Here is a 15,830-nt window from a genome sequence, read left to right on the forward strand (position 1 = left end):
CTACTAATTTTGGCTCAGCTAACCAAGGATGCTTCAGGCAGCCAAAAGACCAAACACTACTGTCCAGCAATTTCCAGACTTGTCCTTGTAATACATCAAAGCCTAACCCTTTCTTTCCCTGAAACTACTGCTAATTGGTGTCTTGATATCCTTTCCTCCCCTAGCAATAACAAATTTACTTCAGCTACTACAGGGCACATTTTACTTTTGCCAGTAAATCCAGTTGTTTTAACCCTTCGTTGACTGGGCTTACCTTAAGTTCTTTGGGCATCCAAACTTAAGATTATTGAACTTTGAGCTCCTGTGTCAATTAAACATTTTACTAACTGTCTTTGGGGACTGACAGGGGACATAAATGTGAGGGCCGTCTGTGTTATCCCATCGATAAGCTTCAACCCTCCGGACAGGCAGCTGAAGTTGCCATGTGGGACTCACTCGTTTTCTGGCTTCAAGATTTACAGTTCCTCCCCAAGGAGCCTAAAGGAGTTATTTGCAGGTTCTTTGCGGGCAGATGGTTGTTCGGTTTGTTCCAAATTCCCCATGACCCCTTGTTTTTGAAAAGCCTGGATCAGACTTAGCCCCAGTCAGTTGGCCTTGTATAGCTACCAGAGGTATGCCTAGCACTAAGGCTTTCTGCCACAGTTCATTACACCTTTTTGGGGGGTCCGCTGCCTCACCAATGGGTTTAGGAGGTTAGCGAAAACCTTGGAGGTTCTGGACAATCTGTTTTACTTGCCATGTCTGTCTGCTTCAGCTCGGGATTGCCCTGCTGGCGTCAGTTTGTCCCATCCCATCTCTCAACCACGACTGACAGTGCCGCGCATCAAGCTCTACCCAGGTCAGGATGCACCAAAGGTGGGGTTGGCCATCCTGACCCTCCTGGGCATTATGTTCTATGTTTGGTCTTATTTTGTCCCTTTTTGCAATAAGGTGCGGTTTTAAAACAGCACGGGCTCCCCTTAGAAGAGAGATAAGACGTCCGGCAAAACAACACGCCCGCTCTGAAGCGGGGTGCCCGAAGACTACGGCTTCCGGCATGCGTGGCAAGACAACATGGCCACCCGGCAGCCCAGTGACGGAAAACTACAACTCCCGGCAAGCCCAGCGAAACAAGAGGGCCTTACAGAAACTCGGTGCCGGAAGACTACAGGTCCCGGCACGCCCCGCGGAGGAAGATGGTCGTCCGGAACCTCCGTACCGGGAAACTATAGCTCCCAGAATGCCCCGCGGATACCTCCGCCCCGGAAGCCGAGAGCCGGACGGCTTCACCTCCCAGCAAGCCGTGGGCCGCAGCCTTCTTTGAGCATTAACCCTATGGGGACGCCGTCCTCCCCCCCGCGCCCAAACGACACCCGGAAGTCTCCGCCGAGCCCTGACCTCAGCTCCGGGAACCCCAGCGCTGGCCCAGGGCTCCCCCGCAATCGGCCCCCGTCCGGCTCCGACACTGCCGCAGCCGGCGGACACGCTCACCCGCTACGCGTCCGGCACCGCCCCCCGCTCTGGCACGGTCCCGGCCCAGGGCAGCCCCCACCGCACATGCCCCGGAAACTGCTTAGGGCTGCCTTTTCCTAGGGATCCCCCTCCCCGCGGTATGTCCACGACCTGACCCGGGTTGCTCCGCAGCACTGCTACGGCCCCTCGGCAACCTCCACCCCCACCCAGACCCACTCCAGCCGTTCCCGACACCCGGTAAGCCCCGCACACCTGGGAGCGGCCTCCACGCTGCCCCTGCGCACCATCTCCCCCCCCCCAGGGCCCCAAGCCACCCCCCAAGCAGGCGCTGCTCCCCTCTCCTCGAGCATCATCCCGGTGGGATGCCCCTGCATTTGCAGGGCCTGCAGCCCTGAGCACACACCTCCGCCAGCCCCTGCTCACCTTCTCCGTGGTTCCAAGCAGAGTCTCAATCCTGGCCAGCGATGCTCAGAAGAGGAGGAGGAGGCTCCGTTGTCCCAGACTTCCTGCAGCACAGGCCCAGCCAGCAGCCCCTCTGTGAGCAGCTTAGTCTTCCAGTCTCAGCCACAACCCCTCCCACCTGCCCCAACACCCACAGCTGTAGCCCATGGGGATTACAGGGTGTCCAGGTTTCAGCTGGGATAGAGTTAACTGTCTTCCTAGCAGCTGGTACAGTGCTATGTTTTGAGTGCAGTATGCAAGAATGTTTATAACACTGATGTTTTCAGTTGTTGCTAAGTAGTGTTTAGACTAAAGTCAAGGATTTTTCAGCTTCTCATGCCCAGCCAGTGAGAAAGCTGGAGGGGCACAAGAAGTTGGCACAGGACACAGCCAGGGCAGCTGACACAAACTGGCCAACAGGGTATTCCATACCATGCGACGCCCCATCTAGTATAGGAGCTGGGGGGGGGGGAACCGCCACTCGGGGACTAGCTGGGTGTCGATCAGCGGGTGGTGAGCAATTGCACTGCACATCATTTGTACATTCCAATCCTTTTATTATTGCTGTTGTCATTTTATTAGTGTTATCATTATTAGTTTCTTCTTTTCTGTTCTATTAAACTGTTCTTAACCCAAGGGTTTTGCTTCTTTTCCTGATTTTCTCCCCCATCCCACTGGGTGGGGGGGGAGTGAGTGAGCAGCTGTGTGGTGCTTAGTTGCTGGCTGGGGTTAAACCACAACACAGAGCCACTGCTGTTAGCCCCACTGGGGACAGCTGGGGCTACCTAGGTAACAGAGGTGTGCTCCAGCTCCTGAGAGCAACTCGCTGAACACAAAAAGGAAAGTCCTTGGATGCACACAAAGGAGAAAGAGATAGTATTGAAGGTGACAAGAGAACAAATGGAGAGCTCTGCTGAGCAATGAAAGGAAAAAAAAGAAAAACACTAGGGGATGACAGGGAAACAGAGGACTCTGGGGGCACAGAAAAGTAAAGGGGTGGCCTGGGGCGTACCAAAAGGAAAACAGTGACCCTGGAGCACACCAAAACTCCTGGGACAGGGGAGAAAGCTAACCAGAAAAATTTGTGGCATACTGCAAGACAAAAGCCATGGCCCAGGGGCATGCAGAAAGGCAGGCAGAGGCCTTGGAGGCAACCCAAAATGCGAATTGAGCGAGGACTCTGGGGAACACCAAAAGGGCCATAAGGCATGCTGCAGGGATCAATGTGGCTGATGGGAAGCTGAGTGCAGGCACACTATGTCCCTGTGAAAACCCTATGTCTCAGCCCCACCAACGTAGGCCTCAGCCCCAGACACGCTAGGGACATCTCGGGTTGCCACAGGCAAACTCCGGAGCAGCCTGCAGACCTCACACAGGCCTGGAGGGGCCCTGGCTACCCAATGGGAAACGCTACCAAGAGCCAAGTGTTCATGGCAACGCAAAGGAAATCCCCCACAACTGCATGAATGGGACTGGGGTTCTCTGGGAACCCCCAGGGACCTCAAAAGGGTCCACGAGACCTAGGCACCAGCCCCCACCACTTTGGACCCAGTGGATAACCTCTTTCTCTCAGGAACCATCTTCTGGTACTTTCAAGTCTAAAGGGACTGCAGGAACCACAACCAAGAGTGCAAAGAGTAAAGCAATTGTTTAGTATTTAAGGCACATAAAAAAAACACCTGGGAGTAAGTCTACCGTGAGACTCAGTGCCAATACATTCCCCTCTTCTCTTGCAACACGTTAAGAATCATTACCAGACCAGCATTCATTAGCCCAGTGGGCAAGGGTCCAACTCCTGCTGCTGCCCTTGAAGCAACACGTCACTAAGCAGCTGCCAGCCTCCCTCTGCTTTTTCCTTCAGGGACAGGATTCAGATCTTATGTTTGAGAGGAAAAATCTTGCTCTTGCATGTCTGTGCTTCTGCCCCACCCCTAAGGCTAGAGCCCTGCAAGAAACACAGCTCTTAAGTCACCCGCCACCTCAGCAGTCTTAACTGAAAAGGTCGCGCTTCCACTGTATCAGACAGACCTCAGATCTGAACACACAGGTGAATGCTCAGTGTCAAAGGGAGAGGTTACTGCAGTGATCCTAACCAGGAGACTACTGTATACTGAGGAATCAGTGGTCCATAGAACAGTTAATGTGAGAAGACAGGGGCCTGACACTGTGCAATGCTGCAAATAGAGCTTAGTCTTCAAGCTTCTGTTGTGCTGCATATATCCCTTGTTCATAGGATAACCTCAGCCAGCTAATCATAACAAAGGAGCCTGTAGACAGCTCCTGCTACTGGCAATTACATGTCCTTGTCTCCATCATAAAGTGAAGCAACAGGTTCTCAAGTGAACATCCTTTTGTTTGACAGCAGAAATGAAGAATGGTATTATTTTGTTCCAAGAAAAATGCTGTAAGAGCTCAAAAGACCAAGTTGTCGGTGGAACCTCTCCACAGGTGGGAATTGCACCACATGCCGTGCCCTAATCAGAGGTCCCTGTGACCTCACAGCTCGGGGTTCCCAGCGTCTGAAGGATGCAAGATTATCTATATAAGCCTCTTCTTCCTTCTGGTGTTAGCTTCAATAAATGGAATTTTAATCAATACATTACATGGGTTTCTTTGTGATCCCTGTAAGAAAGGCACTCAGACTATGTCCAGTGCACTACAGTTTCAAACCCCGAAGAAGGGTTCCCAGTGTACTGTTTAGAGCTTAGAGTTTATTATCTAAGGATTTAGACCTTTCCATTTAACAGTAAGTCATCAACCCTGAACCCCAGAGTGGTAAACTGTAAACCTTGGAACCCAAGTGGTCACTGGGGATTTGAAGTCTACAGATGAGGTTAGATTTTAAATCCTGTGCCCTGATCAGTAAATGAGGAAACTGCAAACCCTGACTGGTAAATAAGTCCAATAAAATAAAGTCATGAACCACAGCTCCTGAGTGAGAAACCCTCAAGAACAAACTCCAAACAATAAACCATAAGTGAAAAATACTGAACCTTCAGTTTTTAACACAGTTGAAAGCACAATGAGTAGAACCCATTTATGGATCCAAAGCTACATCATTCAGTACTAAGGCACAGTCAAAACCTGCTGCAAGGTCCTGGGCTAGCTTTCCCACCAGATCTATCTGCATTCCTCATCCTTAACTGCACAGGGGTCTTATTCTCACCCTGATCCTCTGGGGCCCTCTGAAGTACCCAGTACTCCACTCCCTTACCTTGACCCACCTCCAGCACATACCCCCACATACATCTTGGTGTTCTGATTTTGGACAGCACTCAAGCTTACCAACTTCCTGGCACCCTCTCTCTCTCAAAGTCATTGATCCCCCCGCTGGTCCCCTGCCCTGGTAAGCAAGGTCAGATGTTTTTCTTCCACTCAGAAATGACTGTCCAGTGTTACATGGCCAACCCATCTGTGAGAACACACACATGCAAGGCACACCCTAAGACATCCTGCTGTACAAAAGGGACTGCTGAAATGTTGCACCTCACTAAGAACGTCACTGAAACTTTTCTAACGAGGCAATGGTTTTATAGAGATACTACATATAACACAGTAAACAAGAGAGACAGCCATCCTGACAGAGCACTTGGAACAAAAAGTGTCCTCCTCATGCCAAACTGTGTCAGCATTAGAAGCTTACTGCCCCACCTTTCTCTGTACTCCTATAGCAGCATTAGGTGGCTCAGTAGAGGTTATTTTTGTACACACATGTCAGGACATTCAAAACTGCTGTATTTGTCAGGGTACCATTAACTTACAAACACTGTTGTGTGCACATATGCTGGATCACTAAGCATACAGAGAAAACTCCCAGGTGCTCTGAAAGCAGAAAGGTAGGGACAGACCTGCCACCAGGCACCATACATTCATTCCGTGTTTTATTTGTTTGAAAAAGGCACTCACAAGTGTTAACTCATTGTTTAGAACCACTTCCTAAGAGGAAAGAAATTATTAAAAATTTGTATGCTAATTATGCTTTGAAGACTGAAACTGATGGAGAAATGCATAGAAGAATTCAACTTGGGAAGAATTAATACTTAGTCAAGGCAAATATAATTACAAAATGAACATCAGAAAATAATTTTTAAGCGCTCCTTTCCTTTTCTCCTCCCCGGATTCAAAGCTTCTCATTACAACCACAAGGTTTAATACTCCTGATTCTATTTGGGAATGTATTCCTAGGAGGTGCATAACTGGCTGGGGGGCAGCATCAAGGTAAAAGAAAAGTTACATGTTAAAATGTATATACTTCTTTGAATTTTGAAGCAGTGGCATTTACATGTTGGTTTATCAAATTGACACAACACATGATGACAAAAACTGGAATAAAAAAAAGCTTACTTCCCTTTTGAATAAGGCAGAAGACAGAAAATGACCTTCAGTTTAAGGCAGTAATCAAGCTTTCTTTAAAAAAAATAAAAATACTAGCTGTTACTTCCTTTATCCCCAGCCTTAGCCCCTAGCCTTTATGACTCTCACCTATTACTGTCAAGAGGCGTTTGGCTCTCCTAACTGCAATAATACAAGTATTTGTAATTAGAAAAAAATATATATATATTTCTTTCTAAAATCTTTCCTACAGAAACTCTTCATAATGAAACAAAGAACCCCCAGTATATGAAGGGACTGAAAGCAGCCCTGCAGAGAAGGACTTGGGGGTACCAGTGGATGAAAAGCTGGACATGAGCTGGCAACAGGCACTCGCAGCCCTGAAAGCCAACCGTATCCTGGGCTGCATCAAAAGCAGCATGGCCAGCAGGTTGAGGGAGGGGATTCTGCCCCTCTAACTCCACTTTGGTGAGACCCCACCTCCAGTACTGCATCCAGCTCTGGAATCCTCAGCACAGGAAAGACCTTGACCTGTGTCCTGGTTTTGGCTGGGAGAGTTAATTGTCTTCCTAGTAGCTGGTACAGTGTTATGTTTTGGGTTCAGTATGAGAAGAATGTTGATAACACACTGATGTTTTCAGTTGCTGCTAAGTAGTGTTTAGACCAAGTCAAGGATTTTCCAGCTTCTCATGCCCAGCCAGCAAGAACGCTGGAGGGGCACAAGAAGTTGGGAGGGGACACAGCCGGGGCAGCTGACCCAAACTGGCCAAAGGGATATTCCATACCATGTGACATCATGCCCAGTATATAAACTGGGGGGGAGTGGGACTCGGGGGAATCACTGCTTGGGAACTAACTGGGCATCAGTCAGCAAGTGGTGAGCAATTGCATTGTGCATCACTTGTATATTCCAATCCTTTTATTATTATTGTCATTTTATTATTGTTATCATTATTGTTATTAGTTTCTTCTTTTGTGTTCTATTAAACCGTTCTTATCTCAACCCACAAGTTTTACTTTTTTTTTTTCCTTTTCTCATTTTCTCCACCATCCCACTGGGTGGGCCGGGAGTAAGTGAGTGGCTGCATGGTGCTTAGTTGCTGGCTGGGGTTAAAACACAACAACCTGTCGGAGTGGGTCCAGAGGAGGGCCACAAAAACCATCAGAGGGAGGAGCACCTTTCCTGTGAGGAAAGGCTGAGAGAGTTGGGGTTGTTCAGCCTGGAGAAGAGAAGGCTCCGGGGAGACCTTATTGCAGCCTTTCAGTACTTAAAGGGGGCTTAAAAGAAAGATGGGGACAAACTCTTTAGTAGGGCCTGTTGTGATGGGACAAGGGTAATGGTCTTACAGTAAAAGAGGGCAGATTCAGACTAGACGTAAGGAAAAATTTTTTTACGATGAGGGTGGTGAAACACTGGACCAGGTTGCCCAGAGAGGTGTTAGATGCCCCATCCCTTGAAATATTCAAGGTCAGGTTGGACGGAGCTCTGAGCAACCTGATCTAGTTGAAGATGTCCCTGCTTATTGCAGGGGGGTTGGACTACATGACCTGTAAAGGCCCCTTCCAACCCAAACTATTCTATGATTGTTGACAGCAGACCAAACAGTCAAGAGCCACCAAATGATGCTGATATGTTTTCAAGAGGCATCACCTGAGTTCTTCAGCATTTGAAAAACAGAAATTGTTTTCATCCTTCCCCAGCCATGCTGGGGATTTGTCAGTGGAAATAGTGGGATGAAAATTTACTGCCTGTACCTAATTTTATTTTTTTTTTTTAAATAGTGTTTCCATACAATACCTTGTACAGTGATGTTCTGTGTCACAGTTAGGACTTCCATATACCGTTGCACTACCAAAGCTTCTAACCACAACCAGGACTCTATACAGAGCTGTTATCTCTTCAAGAGGTGTCCTCTTCATAGACTACTATCTGCAAAATACAGTAAAACAGTTTGTTTTGAAGCCTTCTCCCCGCTCCCCGCCTTCCTCTTTAACTATGCTGCACTCCTGCTGCAGGAGGACTTGTAGCACCACTGTGAGCAATATTAGCTCCTCCATTTGGAAGTCTTACAAGATCCTAAAGCACCATAGCTGGCTTGAGTAAGACAAATGGAAATACCAAACTTTGAGTTACTACATCAATTTACTATAAATTAGTGAAAACACAAACTTTAAAAACACAAATATCATCTATGAATGTGAAACAATGCAGAACTTCAAATAAAAATCTGATTTACAAAAAAACCCAAATATCCTGGTCTTTTTACTAATTTTCACCTGGTAGCAAATATTTTATCATTCTATGCCAAGCTATGGTTATGTATATATGCAGTTCAACAGCGAGAAAAGCTTCTGTGAATGCTCTCATGTTTTCTCCACTGCATGGTAAGCACACACTTAACGCACAGGCTACTAGATCTCAGTGCAAGACGAAAAAAATTAAAGACAAATCTGAAGTTTAATTCCTTTCTTTTCCATTTTCTAGGATTAAAATTCATAGCTTTCAGCTAAAAATCAAGACTCTCAATACAATTTTTCTCCACAAAAACTGGACTTAAAATTATTTAGCCTCGCCCATGTATAGTAAGTACAGGCGTATATAGTTCACCACACAGCAATTCTGCCTGAAACAGAACTAGTTATTAGTTTACCCATCGTGAATGTTTTAATCATCTAGCAGAAGAAATTCAGAGAAATCCAAGGTAAATTCTTAAGTGCCATGGATGCAATTCATACCCTAAAATGACAGCAGCACTATTTTCACTTTCTAAGAGGTCAGGTGGTATACAAGCCTTATGCAGGCTTGTCCTCCTCTACCCCAGAATGGATTCCATCCTTCAGGATAAGCTTTCATTACAGGACAGCTAGAACATCTGGAAACACACCACAGGAAGTTGTAACAAATGTGGTACAATCATACAGTGTTCCATGTCTGGAGTAATTTAAAAGCAGGGTGGACGGGGGGATGACACCATCTGCAATCATAGTTTTGTTTAACTCACACACTCTTTTTTCCAGTTTTGTCCTTCAAACGGCACTTAGAAACCTAGCTAAGGCTTAGATCCTCACCCTTCAGAGACTCCGTGGAAATTCAGCAGTCAATTTTCCATTATGCTTCCAAATACACAGAGATAGCCAGGTCTGTTCACGTATCCTCACTGGTGCCAGAAGGCAGACTCTGCAGCTTGGCTAGTACTCCTTAAAACAAGAACCTCAAAGTGTGGAGTTTACACGGTGCCTCACAAAGCATTCTTGGCTCTTCTGGCTGTTGCCAACTGACAGCAGGAATGAACCATAAAAAGCAGTGTCAGAAAATAAAAGTTATAAACTTCTAGGTATAAGTCATGCTCTTTATGTTATGCTCCAAAGATATGCATTCCAGCATTTTGTCTCCAGCCACCCTGAACTAGAAAACAAAACAGCTTTCTACTTCTTGCCATCTCAGGGAGGAATTGGGAAGGAGGAAGAAAAACACACACACAAATGGAGGTAGGGGGGAACCTACACCCAAACCAACCCAAAAAACAACCAAGAGCCTTAGTCTCAGATTCCTAAAGGAAAGCAAAGGAACCCAAACTGCATAACCAGACATGATTTTTTTCATACTCAAGACTAGACCTACTGTTACAAGGTCACTTAAGCTTTATTAACAGACATATTTCCGAGTAAGAACATCCAAGCTGGTTTTGTTTCTAAAGGTGTCAGCATACGGACAGGAGCATCTCAAGCTTATTAGCTCTGCTATCTCTGAGAAAGCCAAACAGCTCAGTTACACAAGTATGACACAAGCTGCTCTCTCTAAACTTGAAAAATGATCAGAAGTCTCTAAAGCCTGCACAAAAGAACTTTGAGCATAATTCTTTCATGTCCTACCCCTTGGCTATGCCAGTCCTCAAAAGCAATTGTAAACTACCACCATCCTAGAGGAAAAGTGCAAAATCCCTGTCACCTCCTGTCCTGCCAGCCATTGCAGTCAGATAGCCAGCCTTTCAAGTCCCTGAACAGATGGCACACATTAGAGCAACTTTCCTTCTCTCTCAGAATTGCAATAGCCCCCATTAGAAAAGGCACAAAAAAGTAGCCCTAACAAAAACAACTCTGGAAGACCTTTCTTTCTGTCCAGCATTCCTGCTTCAGAAAAGGAATCATTTTCCCTGCTTCTGAGCATTTGTCTCCTTCAGATAAAAGAGATTCTAAAACCCAACTTGCAAGAATACTATGTGGTTTGATGTTTCTCATGGAACTTATATGCATTTATGTCCTGACAAATTCTGTTTAAGCAAAAGAACAACCCCGGTAGATCAAGAAACACAATAACAAAATGGCAAAATGCATAGCTAGCTAATTGGAGGAGGCATTCCGTTTTGAATTATCTCTTCTAGCCTACTTTACTCATTCTGGGTAGAGCCAGTTTTGTTCTCTTCTGGAGCTGATTTCTGTTTAAAAAAAGACTTATTATTTTTATAGGTATTTTATAAACCCATCCACCTTCTTTGATGATGGGCAAAACCTTAGCTGTGCTGACAAAGTTCCATTATCACAGCTTGACCATCTGAACAACTCTGATGCAAGACAAGGCATCCGTGCAATGGGGAAATAAATGGTTATTACAACTCCCACTATCACCTCCATCCCATCCCATCAATCAAATGGATTCCAAATCCATTGCACCAATGTCTGTAGAATTACCAGTCCCAGGGGCGAAGGACACAGGCAATGCGGCATCCTCTTGGAAAAAGCCTGGATCTTGAGGCCAAGGAACTGGGGGAGACTGTTCAATGACACCCTCAGTGATAGCAACTTTAGCTGGCAACACCTGCACTGTGAAAGAGGAAGAAAGTCGTGTGGTAAGAAAGTGCAAGTCTGATGACAGGGAACAATTCTGGGGCAGATCCTCCTCAGCAAGCATAGGCTTTGTCGCTGAAGATACCATCTGAGGGCAGAGATGCTATCATAAGGGAGACAGAGGTAGGCTTTAGTGACACACAATGTGATTATCAGCAATATGATTACCTCAGATTATGACTTGTTAGCCCAGCGCAGAAAAGAGGAACTGAGGAGGAGTTTGGGCAGACTTTTCCAAAATGCTAGGGAAGTTATATTAGTCTTTGTGTGGATACAAATGGGTAGGAAAAAAGGGGAGAGTTTCTGGAAAGAAAGCTTAGTCCATAAAAAAAAAAAAAAAAAAAAAAAAAAAAAAAAAACCAACAACAAAAATCCCAACCCAAAAAAACTGTCAGGGAGGCCTTAGTCTTCAATTTCATATTTTGGCTAAGGCCTCCCTGACAGGTTTGTTTTCTTTGTTTGGGGTTTTTTATCCTCTCACTACCAAACAGAGGACCAGAAATGCAGAGTGACCATGCATGGCTAGAAAAAATGGTGCAAGGAAGAGGGATTCAGAATCAGTAGGAACTACAAGAATCCTTAAAAACAGAAGGATGCTATACAGGAGGTATGCCCTTCATCATAAGCCACATGCAATCAGGATACTGACATTTACAATTAAAAAAAAAAAAGGCACAGGTGTTAAAAAGTACATGATTTGGAGTGTTACACACAAACCTCTGTATTTTCCTAAGTAAAGCACAGAACAGCATTCATCAAAACACAAGCACAGTTCAACATCCTTGCAAGAGCAACAAAATCCAGATAGTTTCTACAATGGGGCAGAGTTTCAAAAAGGGAGTTAACAAACTTCTTTATTTTTAAATAAAGATAAAGTAGTGGTGCTGCTAGAAAAGTAAAAATATTTTTTAGTGACAGGAAAACTATTTAAAGACATCATATCAACAATCATGCTTTATTGTCTATTAGGAAAGGCTAAGAACCAATCCAAAATAACTATTCTGACAAAGGGGAATGACGACATCCCTCAAAAAGTGGATGATATGCTAAAATGCAGAAAATAGATATGGTTGCAAACTGTCATATTAAAACACAGTACGGCAGGCCAGAAATATGGCTTGGAGAAAACAACTTGCAGACAGGAAGAGAACCAATGACTCCTTTCTCAGCCCCATCAGGGACTGGGAGACTATCAGAGAGTTTGTAAGGCCAACCGATGGTCAAAACATAAGGAGGGCAGAAAAAGTGACTTTTGCAGCCATTTTATTTCAGACAAGCTTGGAAAAGTTTTTATGCTAAAAATTTCCTTTATAGGAGTGGCATTACAGAGCCTTTTAAACTGACATGTCTGTAGGTTAGATTACAGAAGGAATTAAACCATCAAAATGAATAACGACAAGTCATTAGACCATATGGTATCCCTTCAAATGCTCGACTCGAGGATGAAATAATAAGCATAATAGCTGTAGTGTTCTACCTTGGTACCAGGGGACTGGATGGTACCATACAGAACATGAATTTTTATAAAGGTTTCAGGAAGCTGCAGGTTTATAAATCCTATGTCCATTCCAGGCATGCTAGTAATAGCCTCCTAGTAGAAACTAGCTAGAAGAATTAGTGGATACATTAATAAGTACTAATGCAGATAAAACATCAGCACGGTTTTTGTAAAGGAAACTCATGACTGACAAATCCTTTAGAATTATTTGGGACGATCCATGAGCACGTGAACACGAGACATTCACCCGATGGCAAATGGCATTTGGATTCCCAGAAACTGTTCCGGACAGACCCTCGCCAAAGGCTCTTCAGCAGTGTTGCATGGGACAACAGGAACAGTTCTCCCCCTGCCACGACCCGGGCTGGACAGACCAGGGAGGAGTGGTGTCGAGTTCGCAATTCCCTCGGGCTAAATTAAGGTGAAGCGACACCAAATGATCAGTTCAACTCTTTATTGATGGCAGAAGCAGCCCGAATGTGGGAGGTGTCACGGCAGCTGGCAGGGTCTCTCACAACAGGAATGGGCACGGAACTGCCTCAGTGACCCGCGGTAACCATCCACATCGGTTCAGGCAAGACAGCGAGGGGAGCCCTCCCGCTGGGTCAGGGGGTTCAGAGCGGGCCCCCTTGCCTTTTAGGCTCCCTCTCCGAGAGGAGCCCGGGGGCGGCTGGATCCCCTCCTACTCCCAGACTCGGTCAGCGGTTAGTGTCTAAAGGGAGGAGGCGTGGGAATTACGGAAAAGGAGAGAGAAAGAGGAAAAGAGAAGAGAAAGGTTTCACCGCTCCAGCGTTGCTCCGGCCAGTCCAAAGGCCCGCTTCCGGCGGGCGCGCGCGCCTGAGGCTTCCGTTCGCGCTCTTTTATCACATCCCGGCCACTCCTTCGGGCGGGCGCTCGCACTCATGAGGCTGATGAGGTACCACGCGCGGTTTGTGCTTTCGGAACCCTCGGGAAACGGGTCGGTGGGCCTCGGGTCATTAGGAGAGCCGCTCCTCCCGGCCTGCAGGCGTGACCCTTGTTTGTCCTCCGGCCGCGGAGGCGGAGCCGCCCCGCGCCGCCCTGCCCCGCCCTTCGGAGCCCCCCGGCCCGGCCCGGCCCGGCCCGGCCGCCTCTTGCCGGTGTCCCGGGCTGGCCGGTGCCGATCCGCTTCTCGCCTGTGTTTCGTCGGTACGCAGACCTTGCCCCGCCTCAGCGTTTGAGACGTTAACTCTTTCGGTCCCTCACCCCCCTGCAGAGAAGTAGCTCGTTAAAAGGCTGAAAGAACAGCAATAAACGGTCACGTCATGGTCGGGCAAAAACTGCCAGCAGGCTCGTGTGGAGATCTCTGCCTAGCCCTGGGAAACCATCCTTACAAAAGATTGGAAAAAGTCAGGCGAACAGCGAGGTGACAGGGGTTTCTAACAATGTCCTTCTTCCGTGTAGGTAAAAAAAACAAATGTCCCTGTAGAGTTGCTGCAGGGGCTAATAATTTTGTGGCAACAGACAGTAAAGCTGCAGATGAGTTTCAGTGTGGGTAATGCAAAAAAAACCAAACGGGCACAGGGGATGGGGGTTCCAAGTTTGAACATTATACACTGTATGATGGTCTCCGAGAGAACAGTTATGATCCAGAAAAGATCTTGATAATTAATAGGTTTAAAAGCTCATTGCTCAAAAGCCAGATAGAAGATTTAGAAATATGGAACTACTTGGAAAAGAAGAGAAAATGTAGGAGGAAAAAAAAAAAATTACATCACTATTAATCCACATTGTTCCTCCATCTTGAATAGGGTGTATGGTGCAGGCCTCTACCTCTCAGAAACAAGAAAGCGGTATGACAAAAGGTACGTAAAAGGATGAGATGAGATACAGATCACCTGCTGTACAAAACAGACTCTGCTTCCTCAACCAGAAAGAGAACAAACTGGGAAAGGAGCAACAGAGTTCTGTAGCTATCATGGAAGTGATATTATTCACCATCTTCTTTAACAGAAGTCTTAAGAGGCATCAAATGAAGTTGTGAAGTAGCAAGTTTAAACACACACACACCCCTTAATATAGCACCTGGGTATGCTAAAATTCACTTTTCCATCAGATGTTGTGGATCCTAAAACTTTGTATAGCTTAATAAATCACTTCAACAAAGTTAGATTAAATGTGCAAAGACACGGACACTAACTCATGAAAATTGTTGCCCACAGGTCACAATCACTAGAAGAATATTCCAGGGGTACCTCAGACAATGGGCCAGAGACTGAACTTCTTTTCCTTGAGTATGACAGTTGCTTTAACAGAGGTCATCAATGTTTCTTTGCTTATTAACCACTGTATTTTAATATAGGCATGCTTTTTAAAAAAAAAGATCATCTTGTGTTCACTTTATGACCCCAGAGATCTCTGGCATATTACAACCGCAGTTACAACACCTCACGTGGCCTGGTTTTGTCCACAAAAGGCCCTCCTTGTCTTTGAGGAAAAATGAGAGAAGTATGGACACCTTCTGCCATTAAATGCAATGCCTCACAGCTGCTTTCCAGTTCATTTGAATGCACCTGGAGTTTCTTATAACTCCCAAGCTTATTTACACAAATGTTAAGATGTTAAGAATCATGGTTGAGACATTTAATCACAAGTATCTTGAGATCAGAATGCTGCTGCTGTACATTTCCTTCAACTTCATGTCAGATTTCCAACTATGTGTAAAGATATTTTGAAGTCCAGTTCTCCAGCTAATTAGGCAGAAACCTCTTAGTGTTCTAAGAACCACTGTTGACATTTTGTTCTGGGAAATTTGTAATAAGATTTCCTCATTGAGTCTGTCCATTTCCTTATGCTCCAGTGTTCTTTCGAGTATTCCAAAACATAGTCAAAATTGTTAAAAGTGGTAAAACTAAACTCATTCACTCCAGAGCATTCATTTTCCAGGACTTTATCACACTTCTTTGACTGATGTTTAGGTTTTACTAAGGTGTGTCTACCTCATTTTGAGGGTTCCCCAAGGCTGCTGTGACTAGAATTGCTGTATATGCAGAAAAACCTGGAAGCATAGCTCCAGTTCACACTCTCAGCCCACAGAATGCCACATGTCAGAAGGCACCAGGCAGCTCTGGGACTTAGCACACAGCTGGGCACATTCAGGTGCCAGATAACCTGAGGGCTCCCGGCAGCTGTGCAAAGGACTGCAGCAATTGGGATAAACACATGTGAGATGTTCATTACGTAACATTTCAAAAGCTTCTCAAGCCATCCCCAACTTAACTTGTCAGATTGAAGAAGAGCCACA

The 15,830-nt window shown here is 45.8% G+C and overlaps 2 long non-coding RNA genes across 5 annotated transcripts; one reads left to right on the forward strand and one right to left on the reverse strand.

Annotated features, from left to right (window-relative positions):
* Window positions 1-2,462: 2,462 nt before the first annotated feature.
* On the reverse strand, window positions 2,463-13,732 carry LOC142044263 (uncharacterized). Of its 4 annotated transcripts, none has more exons than XR_012654281.1 (4): window positions 12,816-13,732; window positions 9,295-11,046; window positions 8,024-8,155; window positions 2,463-3,838 (listed from the first exon to the last, which is right to left on the reverse strand). It is a non-coding gene; the product is annotated as an uncharacterized LOC142044263 (long non-coding RNA). The 4 variants fall into 4 exon arrangements; XR_012654282.1 differs by lacking the exon at window positions 2,463-3,838 and having other exon boundaries at window positions 4,996-8,155; window positions 9,295-9,500; window positions 10,915-11,046; XR_012654283.1 differs by lacking the exon at window positions 2,463-3,838 and having other exon boundaries at window positions 4,996-8,155; window positions 9,295-11,041.
* On the forward strand, window positions 13,296-15,784 carry LOC142044264 (uncharacterized). The gene is made up of 3 exons (XR_012654284.1): window positions 13,296-13,484; window positions 14,338-14,391; window positions 14,749-15,784. It is a non-coding gene; the product is annotated as an uncharacterized LOC142044264 (long non-coding RNA).
* The last annotated feature ends 46 nt before the right edge of the window (window positions 15,785-15,830 follow it).

Source organism: Buteo buteo, chromosome 24 (assembly GCF_964188355.1).
Source record: "Buteo buteo chromosome 24, bButBut1.hap1.1, whole genome shotgun sequence".
In the NCBI taxonomy this organism is placed as follows: domain Eukaryota; kingdom Metazoa; phylum Chordata; class Aves; order Accipitriformes; family Accipitridae; genus Buteo; species Buteo buteo.